Source organism: Dendrobates tinctorius, unplaced genomic scaffold, assembly GCF_039654945.1.
Source record: "Dendrobates tinctorius isolate UK_male_01 unplaced genomic scaffold, ASM3965494v1 ptg000005l, whole genome shotgun sequence".
Classification (NCBI taxonomy): Eukaryota; Metazoa; Chordata; class Amphibia; order Anura; family Dendrobatidae; genus Dendrobates; species Dendrobates tinctorius.
This window is the reverse complement of record NW_027361673.1, coordinates 37,024,183-37,038,162: the sequence shown is the minus strand read 5'-3', so window position 1 is coordinate 37,038,162 and position 13,980 is coordinate 37,024,183.

The following is a 13,980-nucleotide window of genomic DNA, read 5'->3' as shown; positions in this document are numbered from 1 at the left end:
TCAGTAAAGCATCTTAATGTCCAGCCAGAGCTCAAGAATTAAGTAAGCTCCATCACCAATTACATGTACTGAACTCACATAAATATGAGCTGGCACTAAGGAGACTTAAAGCCTCCTGCTACAGCTGTGACAATTATGGAGGAGGATTTCTTGTTTGCGCTTATCTCTAAAGGAATCAGCTAACACTAGGATCTATCATAGTTGTAATCGTGCATCTCATGGTTGTACACGGAAATTTAGTTAAAAGCTTCATCCTCCTCAAGTTTAACTACTTATTACAGGTGCCACCCATTAGAATTCATCCTTAAAGGGGTAGTCCAAAAGTAACATTTATTTTAATTCTAAATGTCCACCTATTTAATGTAATAATCTAGTCTCTTTTCTAATGTACGTTAATTAATAATTCCCTATCATTCCCTCATTACACTATCAAACTTCATTTTTTTTTTACTTTCTTCTTGTTTGATGATTCTTCATTTGAGAACCCCCAGTGCATGCTGGGATACTCATATGAACCATCATCTGTGGGCAGAGGCTGTGGTCACTGACATTGCATCTGCCCCCACCCTGAAACGAAGCGTCATCATTCATGTCCATTTCAGTTGGCTGAGCTAGTGCCTGCTCTAATGAACATGTATAAAATAAAACAAAAAAAACAAACAAATCTGAACTGAGAAAAGTAAGTAAATGTGTATGCACAATGTAAGTGAATATTAACACATGACCATTAACCAGAGAAAAAAAACAAAAAATACAAATATCCTGAGCTAAAAAGTAAAAAATATACTGCAAATAATGCATAAAGGTAATAATAATAATAAGGGTATTTAGTAAACATAATTTTGATCAAAATAATGTACAAGCCATCCCGCCACGTCACGGCAACCCTTGTGGGACAGTCCCTACTCTAGTATTTAAAACCTTATCACTTGCCAAGTGGCGTGAATGTGAATAAGGGTCGAGCGGCTGAACCACTAGTAACAGCTTAGGCCAGACTGGATGGCTTTCCCAGCTCAGAAAGAGGGCGGTCACACCCATATATGCACTGAATGCACAATGAAATGAATAAAAAAAACAAAAAAAACAAACAAATCTGAACTGAGAAAAGTAAGTAAATGTGTATGCACAATGTAAGTGCATATTAATACATGACCATTAACTAGAGAAAAAAAACAAAAAACACAAATATCCTGAACTAAAAAGTAAAAAATATACTGCAAATAATGCATAAAGGTAATAATAATAAGGGTATTTAGTAAACATAATTTTGATCAAAATAATGTACAAGCCATCCCGCCACGTCATGGCGACCCTTGCTGTCCCACAAGGGTTGCCGTGACGTGGCGGGATGGCTTGTACATTATTTTGATCAAAATTATGTTTACTAAATACCCTTATTATTATTATTACCTTTATGCATTATTTGCAGTATATTTTTTACTTTTTAGTTCAGGATATTTGTGTTTTTTGTTTTTTTTCTCTGGTTAATGGTCATGTGTTAATATGCACTTACATTGTGCATACACATTTACTTACTTTTCTCAGTTCAGATATTTTTTTTTTTATTTTATTCATTTCATTGTGCATTCAGTGCATATACGGGTGTGACCGCCCTCTTTCTGAGCTGGGAAAGCCATCCAGTCTGGCTTAAGCTGTTACTAGTGGTTCAGCCGCTCGACCCTTATTCACATTCACGCCACTTGGCAAGTGATAAGGTTTTAAATACTAGAGTAGGGACTGTCCCACAAGGGTTGCCGTGACGTGGCGGGATGGCTTGTACATTATTTTGATCAAAATTATGTTTACTAAATACCCTTATTATTATTATTACCTTTATGCATTATTTGCAGTATATTTTTTACTTTTTAGTTCAGGATATTTGTGTTTTTTGTTTTTTTTCTCTAATGAACATGTGTCTGTTGTCAGTAGCTCAGTAGTCACTTTTGAGGGCAGGGCTAGTCTGTGCTTTTCCTGCAGCACCGCCCCTAACTGTTTAACCCCCCAAATGCTGCAATCGAGAGCGATTACAACATTTAGGAGGCAGGCAGAGGGAGAGGATCTCCCTTTACCTTCAGATTTGTGCCCCGTCATCGCTTGGGCTCGATCGCTGCCATGGTGACCCAGGGTCGTCATGATAAACCCCGGTCACCAAGCTACGCACAGCTTCTTAGACCATGATTAAAGCATGGTCTAAGAAGCTTTTTGTACAGGTATAATATATTGCAATCCTGGTTCATTGCAATGCATTATACCTGCAATCAAAGTGAAAAAATGAAAGTCCCATTATGGGGTACACTATCAACTGCCTTTGCAAAGTCCAGATAAATCCCATCAGCTGCATTGCCAACATCCAGATTTGCTCTTACCTCCTCATAGAAACTCAACATGTTAGTTAGACACAACTTATCTTTCATGAATCCATTCTGGTTGTCAGTTATTATATTATTATCTACAATATATTTCTGAAGGTCATCTCTTATAATGCCCTAAAAAAATTGCACACTACTGATATCAGGCTTACCGAATGGTAGTTGCCTGGATCCACCTTCTTAGCTTTCTTAAGTGTCGGTACCACGTGAGCCATTCTCCAATCCTGTGGCACCACCCCTGTTAAAAAAGAGTCTAAGAATCTGAGATACAGTGGTCTGTCAATTACTGAACCCAATTCCCTCAGTACCTGTGGATGAATGCCATCTGGAATGGGAAATTTGTCAATGTTTAATTTTCTCAGACGCAGGCATATGTGGTGCCCCTGAGGCTCAGTCGCCACAGAGGTACTGCACCTCCTCCTGAGGTGTGGTACCCCACCATCCAGGTAAGGTGGAGACTCCCAACCACGCTCCAACACCTGCACCCCACACCACAAAGTAGTGTAGCAAAGCACCTTCGGTGGCTCTCTGCTTGGAGTATAGCAAAGCACCCATTGGTGGCTCCCTGCTTGGAACACGAAACGTGCTGGGAGGTGCGTTTAGTTAGTTTACATTACAAGGAGCGGGAAGAGTTTAGGATTAGAGGTCAGTTGATTGGAGAGTTGGAGAGAAGAAGATCCCCGGAGAGAGGGATAGATGGATGGAAGTGCTGCAGCAGATCCCAGTGACCTGGGTCTGCTGGCACGGGAAAGGAAGAGAGAGAGCAACGTAGACTGAAAGCCTGATTCTTGATAGAAGGAAAGATTAGTACGGAACGTGAAGAGTAAAAGGGAACAGAGGACGTGGGTTAGAAGAGGACCCTTCCTAGAAGTTCCAAGCGCAAGGCCGGGGCCCGGTCCCCGAGGTTGTATGGATACTAATGATCCTGCAGCAGACACCGGAGGAATAGAAGTAGTGACCACTTTATTCCCACACAAGACTTGGGGGCACAACAGCAACTGGATAGAGAGCCGGGACTTAGAAAGCAAGGAGTCCCTGAAGCAGGCTACAGCTGTCTGCCGTACAAGTAGAGTTCATAAGAACATCAGATAGGAGGCACTCCAGTGTAAGTCAGTACTAGGAGTACTTCACTTAAAGGCGCTATAAGAGGAGACGTTCAGAAAGACACATGTTGGCGGAGTGTTGGAAAGGAGTATTTCATCTGGCCTGGAGGTTGACTGAGTCCCTGACCCGGAGGACATGGCACGGAGGCAGGCACCTGTTTGTACAACAGACTGTGAGTAAAGCTTTGGAACTGCATGCCCTGGTGTCCTCCACTTATTCCTGCGCCAACCTGCCCAGCACTGCTGCATCCCTTGCGCGAGACACTACACCATCTAGTGTCCCTTCACCTACACTGCCCTGGGACTACAGCCCTGCCTGTGGAGGGCTATAACATCATTGCTGCGCCACACCATCTGTCCCAGAGGACCTGTCTGCAGCGTCGGCTTACATCCACATTGCTGAACACTACAGGTGGCGTCACGAACCACTTATAGACTTTCACCACTACAAGCACACTGAAACAACCCCCTTTTATAATGGGCGCCCAGGGCCACGGGCCGGGTCACAGCTGCCGTGACATTTCCCATTGAAGCTCATCGGGCCCGGTACTGAGTACCCCACAGCCCTGGGTGTGAGGGCGTCCCACATACTTCTTGTGTTAGTCTAATTATATCAGGTGGTGAACTTTGATTTTTGCCTTGTTAAATGATCCCTGGAACAGTTAAGGGGGTTTTACACTAAGCAATATCGCTAGCAATATCGCTAAAACGTCACTGGTTTTGTGACGTCATAGCGATATTACTAGCGATATCGCTATGTGTGATACTTACCAACGACCGGCTCCCCTGCTGTCCATCGCTGATCGCGCGAGAATGTCCGGCTCCATTTCTCGTCGGGCGCTTCCTGCTGGGCTTCCTGCTGTGACGTCCAGCGACGCGTGGAGGCTGGCGGGAGGACGCAGGATCGCTGTGTGTGAATGGTAAGTATCGTGCGCTGCGTCGCTGCTGCATCGCTGTGAGATCTTTCTGTATGAAAGCTCACTAGCGATCATTTAGCGATGCACCAGCGATCCTGACCGGGTCGGATCGCTGGTTGGATCGCTGGTGCATCGCTAAATGTAAAAGGGCCTTTAGTTCCTTGATGATCATGGATGAAGAGTGCCTGTTTAATATCTCAGCCTTTTCTTTGTCCTCTATTATTATCTCATTATTGTCATCTTTTAAGGGGCCTATACTATCTTTTTTTCTTTCTTTTTGGCATTGATGTATTTATAAACAAATTTGGGATTTATTTTTTTGTCGTTGGCGATTTGTTTCTCTGTAGATAACTTTGCTAGCTTGATTTCTATTTTGTATTTCTTACTTACATCTTTATACTCCTGAAATGCTATTTCTGTATTGTTGACCTTCAGGATTTTGAATGCCCTTTGTTTTAGTCTGATTTAACTTTGTAGTGTCTTATTTATCCATAATGGTTTCTTTTTATTCCTGGACATTTTATTACCAGAAGGTATAAGTTATCTATAGGATCTAGTAGTATTTCCCTAAACATGCCTCATTTATGGTCGGTATCCCCAGTTACCATGACATGGTCCCAGTTTACATGATTAAGCTCTTCCCTTAATTTGCTGAAATCAGCCTTCCTAAAATTAAAGGTTTTTGCATTTTTCCTTTTGAATGTTTGGTTGAAAGTTACTTTGAAACATACCATATTATGGTCACTGCTTCCCAAATGCTCCCTGACCTGTAAATCTGAAATTGTGCCTGTTTTATTTGACAGAACCAGATCCAGCAGATTACCTCCCCTGGTTGGTTCATCTGCCAACTGAGGGAGGTAATTGTCCTGAAATGTGGATAAGAACTTGCAGCTTTTAGCACAACCAGAAGATTCTATGTTCCATTGAATGTCTGGATAGTTAAAATACCCATAATAAGGACCCTATTATTTGCTGCCTTTTTAATTTGCTGTAGCAATTCCTCCTCAACCTGTTCAGCTATATCAGGAGGCTTGTAGCAAACTCCAATCAGCAGCTTTCCATAATTGTCATCCCCATGTACATTTACCCATACTGACTCTACATTGTCGCAGCTTCCCCCAATGTCATCATTGAGCACTTGGCTTACGTTAGATTTAATAAAAATATACACCTCTCCATCCTTTCTGTCTTTCCTGTCCTTTCTAAATGTAGTGTAACCCTCTATGTTTATCATCCAGACATTGCTTTCATCGAGCCAGGTCTCCGTAATCCCACCACATCATATTCTGTGGCTGATATAAGAGTCTCCAGTACATTCATTTTACTTGCAAAACTTCTTGTATTTGCCAGTAGATAATTTTTAACCTCTTTATTAATGACCTTTTGAATGGGATTGAGAGTAAAGTGTCAGTCTTTGCTGACAACAACACCAAACTATGCAGGATACTAAAATCTGACCTTACATTACAATTTTGCAAAACGATCTGAATGAGCAAACACTTGGCAAATGAGATTTAATGTAGAGTAATGTACCTGGGACAGAGTAATCCTATTGCTGCATATACTGTATATTAAATGGGGCCATATTTGGGACTACAGAACAGGAAAAGGACTTGGGTATTCTGGCTACAAGTAAGCTGAGCAGCAGTACTCAATGTCAAGCAAACAAGATTTTGGGGTGTATAAAAAGAGATAAAATCGCGCAATCCCAACGTATTGTAACCCTTTTATAAATCACTTGTGAGGCCACATCTAGAATATGGTATCCAGTTTTGGGCCGAACATTTACAAAAGGACATTCATAAATTAGAGTCTGTTCATATGATGAGAGGTTGAAAAACTTATTTAGCTTAGAAAAAAGACGCCTCAGCGGGGATCTTATTTATATGTATAAATATATATGTGGTCAGTACAAAGGACTGGCGCATGACTTATTACTTCCAAGTACCATACTATGGACCAGGGGGCAATCATTACGGGAGGCAGAGAGGCAATTCTGAGAGCTACATAGGAAAGGGTTCTTTACAGTTAGAGCAGTCAGACTGTGGAATGCCCGACCACAAGAGGTAGTAATGGCAGACACTACAGCTTCTAAAAAAGGGCTGGATGATTTTCTCAATACACAAAACATTGCAGGTTATAGTTAATTTAGTGACAAAAAAATTAATTGGTGGAGAAAGGTTGAACTTGATGGACCTAGGTCTTTTTTCAACCTACAGCTCTGGCAAAAATTAAGAGACACCACATCAAAACCCTGTTATGGGCAGCCAATTCTCCAGACCTGAACCCTATTGAAAACCTCTGGAATGTAATCAAGAGGATGATGGATAGACACAAGCCATTGGTATAATAAATGCAACAGAAATGGATATCTTTCCATGATTCCTCTGTCTTTTCCAAACAGTACCAATACATATCCCTAAACATTACTTTAAAAGTGTCCAAAAAGCATTGAACAAATATGTTTAGGGTTCACTTAAATTGCAGATTAACTGTAACATCCTCACCAGGCCTCATCTCCTCTTATTAACCCTCCAATCTCTGTGTTTTTGCCTCTGACTCTTTCTGGGACATCCCATGAGAGGCTGAACCTTTCTCATGGACCACCTCTTTTTGATAATCCAGCTTTTCCCCATGCTATGGGGAGAGACTCTTTCCTCTGCTGGCATTCTTCCAAATCAGGTTAGATTGGAACAAGTGCTGACTAAAACCTCCCAGCTCCCCCATTTTATTTCACTACAGGAGACCTGCCCGAGTGTATCCTTGCCTTGGTTGGAGTATCTGCAACTGAGTGCCTTCCTTAGATCCACATTCCCATATGGCTTACATTCTACACTCCCTTGCTTTGAATCTCTCCTTCTTCTACCCACTCCACCCTTTCATCGCATCTCTCTACTGAAAATGAGGGAGGCTGCAGTTGACTTGGTGTACTGTTGGGATATTCTCCAAAAGAGATTCCAGCAGAGTTCAATACAATGTATGAAATCCAGGTACTTGGCGCTCCCAAATAACAATGATCCAAACGTTCACCAGGAATGAATAAGAACAAAAAAAAATTATTAAAACCACAACATGTTTCGGGTGGAGCCTTCTTCAGGTATCTAAACAAATGCATTAGTTTCTGTGACCTGGGCAGACCAGCTGAAAACATGTTATGGTTTTGATACATTCCAGGTGAACATTTGGATTCTTGTTATTGGGTAGTGTCGGGTACATGGATTTTATACCTTGAATTACAATATTTATACACTCTTAATTCTTTGCTACAAATACACATACAGTCATGGCCAAAAGTGTTGGCACATTTGAAATTATTCAAGAAAATGAAATATTTCTCCCAGAAAATTGTTGCAATTATACGTGTTTTGTTATGCACATGCTAATTAGCGCCCTCATTCCTCTTGGTATCTGTTTTGATCTATGTGTTTATTGTTATGCTGTAATGTCTATTGTCTGTACAAGTTGTAGAAATAGTTTATGGATAAAATATAACTTTTAATGAGAATTATTAAAAAAGACTAACAACAAAAATACACAAGAACCCAAGTGCAATTAGGGGGCCCTAAACCACATAAAGAGACAATGTTAAAAAATACAAAAAAACTGTATACCCACAGGTACTTTGACCTGTAAATACGAGGTGTGAAGCCTCTTATAGAAATATTATTTTAAGATGGTCAACAAGGGAAGCAATGTTTTGTCCCTTTTAAACAATCTGTATCCATCCATCACTATTAATGTACACCAGTATTAATTTGCTGCCCTGGTGTATTGTGGTGATCTTATGACACAGAATCTGTTGACTAGTACTGTGTAATGTCAATCAACTAAGTATAACCTAGATTAATAGAATATATTGTATTAGGTAAATTGTAATACTGATTGAAACAGGCAAGATGTCTTTTTACATCAATTAAGGAATTTGCTCCTAAGACCTTGTGGGGGCATCACAACACAGAACCAGATCCCAATCAGAGGACAATAAAACATCCAGACTCCTTATCTATGAACTGTTCCAATATTTATGCCTATCCCTCTCCCATAATGATCATTCTGCTTCACGTCACTTATCTACTGCATTTTTTCTGTGCTGTGTTGTGCATAAATACGTGATTTTTCTGATTTTGTATTAGTCAATGCCTGATGAAGGGACCTGAATAGTCTCGAAAGCTTGCAATGTGTTACCATCTTTTCAGTTAGCCATTAAAAGGTATTAAACACTGAGGACTCTCAATTCTGAATATTTTCTAATACTGATTGAACCACTTTTGGACAGTGTCATTCAGGACAGCAAAAAAATATAAGCAGCAATAGTGAAGGCAACAATACCTATATAAACAATTAATCACATCTAGTATCACCACAGCATAGGAATCAAGCTACCTCATGTGTTGATGAGCATTCCCTGTGGACATAGTAATGTATATACGAACTTGTTTGACTAGTACATGTATCAGCAACTCACATGAGCGTTACAACATTGAACAATCTCACCCAAATCAAGACTGTTTCTCATGTGTATTAAGCCATGATAGAGATTCTCCGAACCTGGGCGCCATAAAGTTGCCTTAATCAAATAGTGCGTCTCCCGATGTGTTTCGTCATATAAGACTCATTAGGGGAGTTTTTTTTGCAAGAAAATGAAGTTGCTGCTGCCTTCTAATGCTTTCAATAATGTCTGTATAGGTCCCCTCTAAAATGTAAAGTGTTGCGGAATATTTTGGCGCTATAGAAGTAAAATTATTAATATTATTAATTTTTTTGTATGTATTGGAACAACACAAAAAAATAGAGAAAAAAGGCAAATTGAATGTAATTTCACACAAAACCCCCAAATTGTTGGCACCCTCAGCTTAATGTTTGGTCCAACATCCTTTGGAATAAATAACTGTAGTCAATTCCTTCCTATAAGCCTTATCCCAACAGCAATTTTAAGATTTCTTGACAGGTTTTCAATGGGATTTAGATCCGGACTCAATGCCGGCCACTTCAAATCTCTCCAGCGCATTGTTTCCATCCATTTCTGGGTGCTTCTTGAAGTATGCTTGGGGTTATTATCCTGCTGGAACACCCATGACCTAGGACACAAACACAGCTTTCTTACTCTGGGCACTACATTGTGACCCAAAATCCTTTGGCAATCTTCAGATTTTATGATGCCATGAACATAGTTAAGGCACCCAGTACTAGAGGTTGCAACACAACCCAAAGCATCTTTAAATCTCCACCATTAGAGATGGGTGAACCCAAACAGTAAAGTTCGGCATCCGTACCAAACACCTACTCTTCGGGCATGGACACCGAACACAGATTTCACCAGGAAGACCGTGTTACTGTTGGGGTTCGGCAGCCCGAACAACAGGTGTTTTTTCGCGCATACACCGCTTCTGATTGGCGGTAAAATCGTTAATGTTAATCAGAGAGCTGCGGTTCCCACTCTGTCAAAAGATGGTGCAAGCCTGCAGCTGTGATAGGAGATATAAAATTCACCTACGGTCACTGGTGTCAGTTGACAGGACTACCACTCAAGTCAGCTGCCGCCTGCTGCCGCTAAGAACAGTGTGAGCATGAGCTACTGATGTAAGTATTAATCAGCTGGCTTCTGCACTGTAAAATAATTTTTGTTAAAAACGGCGTGAGTTCACCCATAATTTTGATAACCAGTCAGGCACAACTCACAACTGGGGGCTGCAACCCTCAGCTGTCAGCTTCTGCAATGCTGGTTATCAAGAAAAGAGGGGTCCCGACCCTGTATTTTTATTTATTCAAATAAATGAAAAAAGGCGTAGGTTCCCACCCATTTTTGACAACCAACCTTGCTAAAGCAGACAGCTGGGGGCTGGTATTCTCAGGCTGGTAAGGGGCCATGGACATGGCCCCTCCAGCCTAAAAAAAGCAGCCTGCAGCCACCCGGCTCTTCTCACCTGCCCTGTAGCGGTGGCAAGTGGGGTTCGTATTCACGAGGTTGATGTCACCTTTGTATTGTCCAGTGACATCAAGCCCACGGATTACTAATGGAGAGGCGTCTATAAGACACCTATCCATTACTAATCCTATATTAATATGGTAAATAAACAGGCAGCCAGAATAAAGTCCTTTATTTGAAATAAAACTAAACTCACTTTTTATTTAAAAATAACACAGTTATACTCACCTAATGCCTAATTCCACTGAATCCCTTGCCTTCTCTAAGAAAGCAAAAATAAAAAACAATATCCCTCACCTATATTCACGGGGCAGGCAGTGAGAAAACAGGGGATGAGAAACCTGTGCCCCTGAACTGCCCCTCAGGCTAAGGGGGTGCCCTGACTTTCCTTAACTTGGGGTTACACTTAGTGGTAGTGAGGCCCAAGTCACCGATCTGTCCCTATCTCCTGTTTAGCCCTGAGCTAAACCCCCAACTCCCTCCCTAGGAGGTGAGACAGGGAAAAAAGTGAACTGCACCAATAAAACAAAAGGAAAGATAAGACAGCCACCTCAGGGTTAAATCAACTAAAAAGCAAAACTTAACTTTATCTGCTGCAATGCACCGCACAGCAGAGTTAGGCACCAGAACAAGGTAATAGCTGAAGCTCCACTGCACTTAGCCAGCTCCTGACTCCAGCTTGGTTGGTCTCCAAAGAGGAAATATATCACCAACAGTGAGCTGCAGCACCTGGTGACCTTTTAAAGGAAGGTGGGAGTGGTCAACCACCTGCATAGCAAACAGACCAGCCATGCAATTACACCAGCGGCCACCAAAGGGAAAAACTGATATTAACCCCTGATGGCCTGAAAGGAAAAAATGTTTAATATGCAAAGCAAAATCTGCCACATATCCAAAAATGAATCGTGACACCTATCCATCATTCTGTCTCACGCCATAATCCATGTCTGGGGGATAAACAGTTTTCATCCTGGACATTGCCAAGATGCGACAGGTTGAGAGCCACTGGTGACTGAACTGCTGCAAGCGCAGCTTCAGTGACTAGCAATGAGGTCATCAAGGTTACCTCTGGTCACTGAAGCTGCTTTCCTAGCAAGGCTGAACTCGTTGAGATCCACACTAGCACCGTGAGACATTCTCATGGGGTGGGGACCCCTCTATCCTTGGTAACCAGCCTTGCTGAACCTGACAGCTGAGGGATGTAGCCCCCAGCTGTGAGTTTTGCTTGGTTGGTTATCAAAAATGTGGGGGAACCCACGCCGGCATATTTTCAAATTATTTATTTACAGCGCAGGAGCAGGTTGATGAACACTCCCATTATCACTGCTATTAGCGGCAGCAAGCGTCGGTTGATGAGAGTGGTAGTCCCATCAGCTAACACCAGTCGCCACAGTGAACTTTATACCTCCCATGCTGTATTTTGACAACATGGGAACCGTGGCTCTCTGACCGGCGTTGATAATTTCACGGCCGATCAGAGGCAGTGAACATGACAGTGTGGCAAACACTGGATGTTCGGGCCCACATTCAAGTTTGGGTTCTGGTCCAGGTACTATTCTGTTTTGCAACTGTTCAGCCGAACCTGCCAGACACGAACATCCAGGTGTCCGCCCATCTCTATCCACGATATTTGACTGTAGGCGCTGTGTTGTTTTCTTTGTAGACCTCATGCTCAGGAAGGAGAAGGGGTCAGTGTCCTAGAGATGAACGTGCTTTGGTCCAACATGTGCATATCAATCCAAGGACAAAAGCAAAAGATCATGTGAAGATGATGGCGGAAGCTGGTAGGATTGTGTCAATATTCACAGTGAAATGAGTACTGTATCAACATGGGCTGAAAGGCCACTCTGTCAGGAAGAAGGTATTATTCCAAAAGTAACATAAAAAAGCCAGAATAATGTTTGCAAATGCACACAAGAACAAAGACCTTAATTTTTGAAGACTTGTCATGTGGTCTGATGAAACTAAAATTGAACTTTTTGGGCATAATGACATCACTGTGTTTGAAGAAAAAGGGAGAAGCTGGGAAGCCTAAGAACACCATCCCAACTGTGAAATAAGGGGGTGGCAGCATCATGTTGTGGGGCGGTTTTGATGCAGGAGGGACTGGTGCACTTCATAAAATAGACGGCATCATGAAAAAAGAAGATTATTTGGCAATACTGAAGCAACATCTCAAGACATAAGACAGGAAGTTAAAGCTTGTGTGGAAATGGCTCTTCCAAATGGACAATGACCCGAAGCATACTGCCAAAATGGTAACAAAGTGGCTTAAGGATAACAAAGTCAATGTTTTAGAGTGGTCATCACAAAGCCCTGATCTCAATACTATTGAAAATTTAAGGGCAAAGCTGAAAAGGCAGGTGCAAGCAAGGCGACCTACAATCCTGGATCAGTTACACCAGTTTTGTCAGGAGGAATGGGCCCAAATTCCGACCAACTATTGTAAGGAGCTGGTGGAAGAATATACCAAACGTTTTACCAAAGTCATTCAGTTTAAGCGCAATGGTACCACATATTAATGAAATGTATGTAAACGTTTGACTTTGCAGTAAGTAATAAAAATGCCTTAAAACATTCTCTCTCATTATTCTGGCATTTGGAAAATATTAATAATTATGGTAATCCTAATTGACCTAAAATAGGAAAGGTTTATTCTGATTTCATGTCAGATATTGAGAAAAACATGTAGATGTGTCATTTTATATGGTGTATGTAAACGTCTGGTTTCAAACGTGTATATACATATATGCAGCTCTGGCAAAATTTAAGAGACCACTACACAGTTTTATAAAAACCAGCTTCTCTACATGTCTGACTGCCATTCCATTCCAGTGTCAGTTGAATTCCAACCAGAGTACACCTCATTCTACGTAATGTGCTTCTGATTAGGTGATCACCTGAACCAAATCTTATTTAACGAAGGAAACTATAAAAAACCCTGCTGTGGTGTTCACAATCCTGTTGCAATAGGAAGAGCTGAATCGCAAAACAAGTATTAGTAATATCCCAAAAGTAATAGGAATGAAAAAATAACTTTTAACCATGCTAAAGGAGGTGAAAAGAAAAGTCTTGAGTGAGGAAAAGAAGGGCTCAATTATGGCTTTACTAGCAGAGGGATACAGTGAACATTATGTTGCCTCTATCTTTAAAATTTCTAAGACAGCAGTCCATTACAACAAGATCAAGCAGCAGGCATTGGGGACAACGAAGTTACAAACCGGCAGAGAGCAAAAATGACTCTCCACTGACTGGGATGACCATCATCTTATTCGAATGTCACTCAGCAACTGCAGGATGACATTAAGTGACCTACAAAAGGAATGGCAAATGGCAGCTGGGGTGAAGTGCACGGCAAGAACGGTTCGTAACAGGCTCCTAGAGGCAGGGCTCAAGTCATGTAAAGCTAGAAAAAAGCCTTTCATCAATGAAAAGCAAAGGAGAGCCAGATTGAAGTTTGCCAAAGACCATAAGGATTGGACCATAGAGGACTGGAGTAAGGTGGTCTTCTCTGATGAGTCTAATTTTCAAATTAGCCCAACAACTGGTCATCTAATGGTTAGATGGAGACCTGGAGAGGTATACAAGCCACAGTGTCTTGCACCCACTTTGATATTTGGTGGAGGATCAGTGATGATTTGGGGATGCTTCAGCAAGGCTGGAAT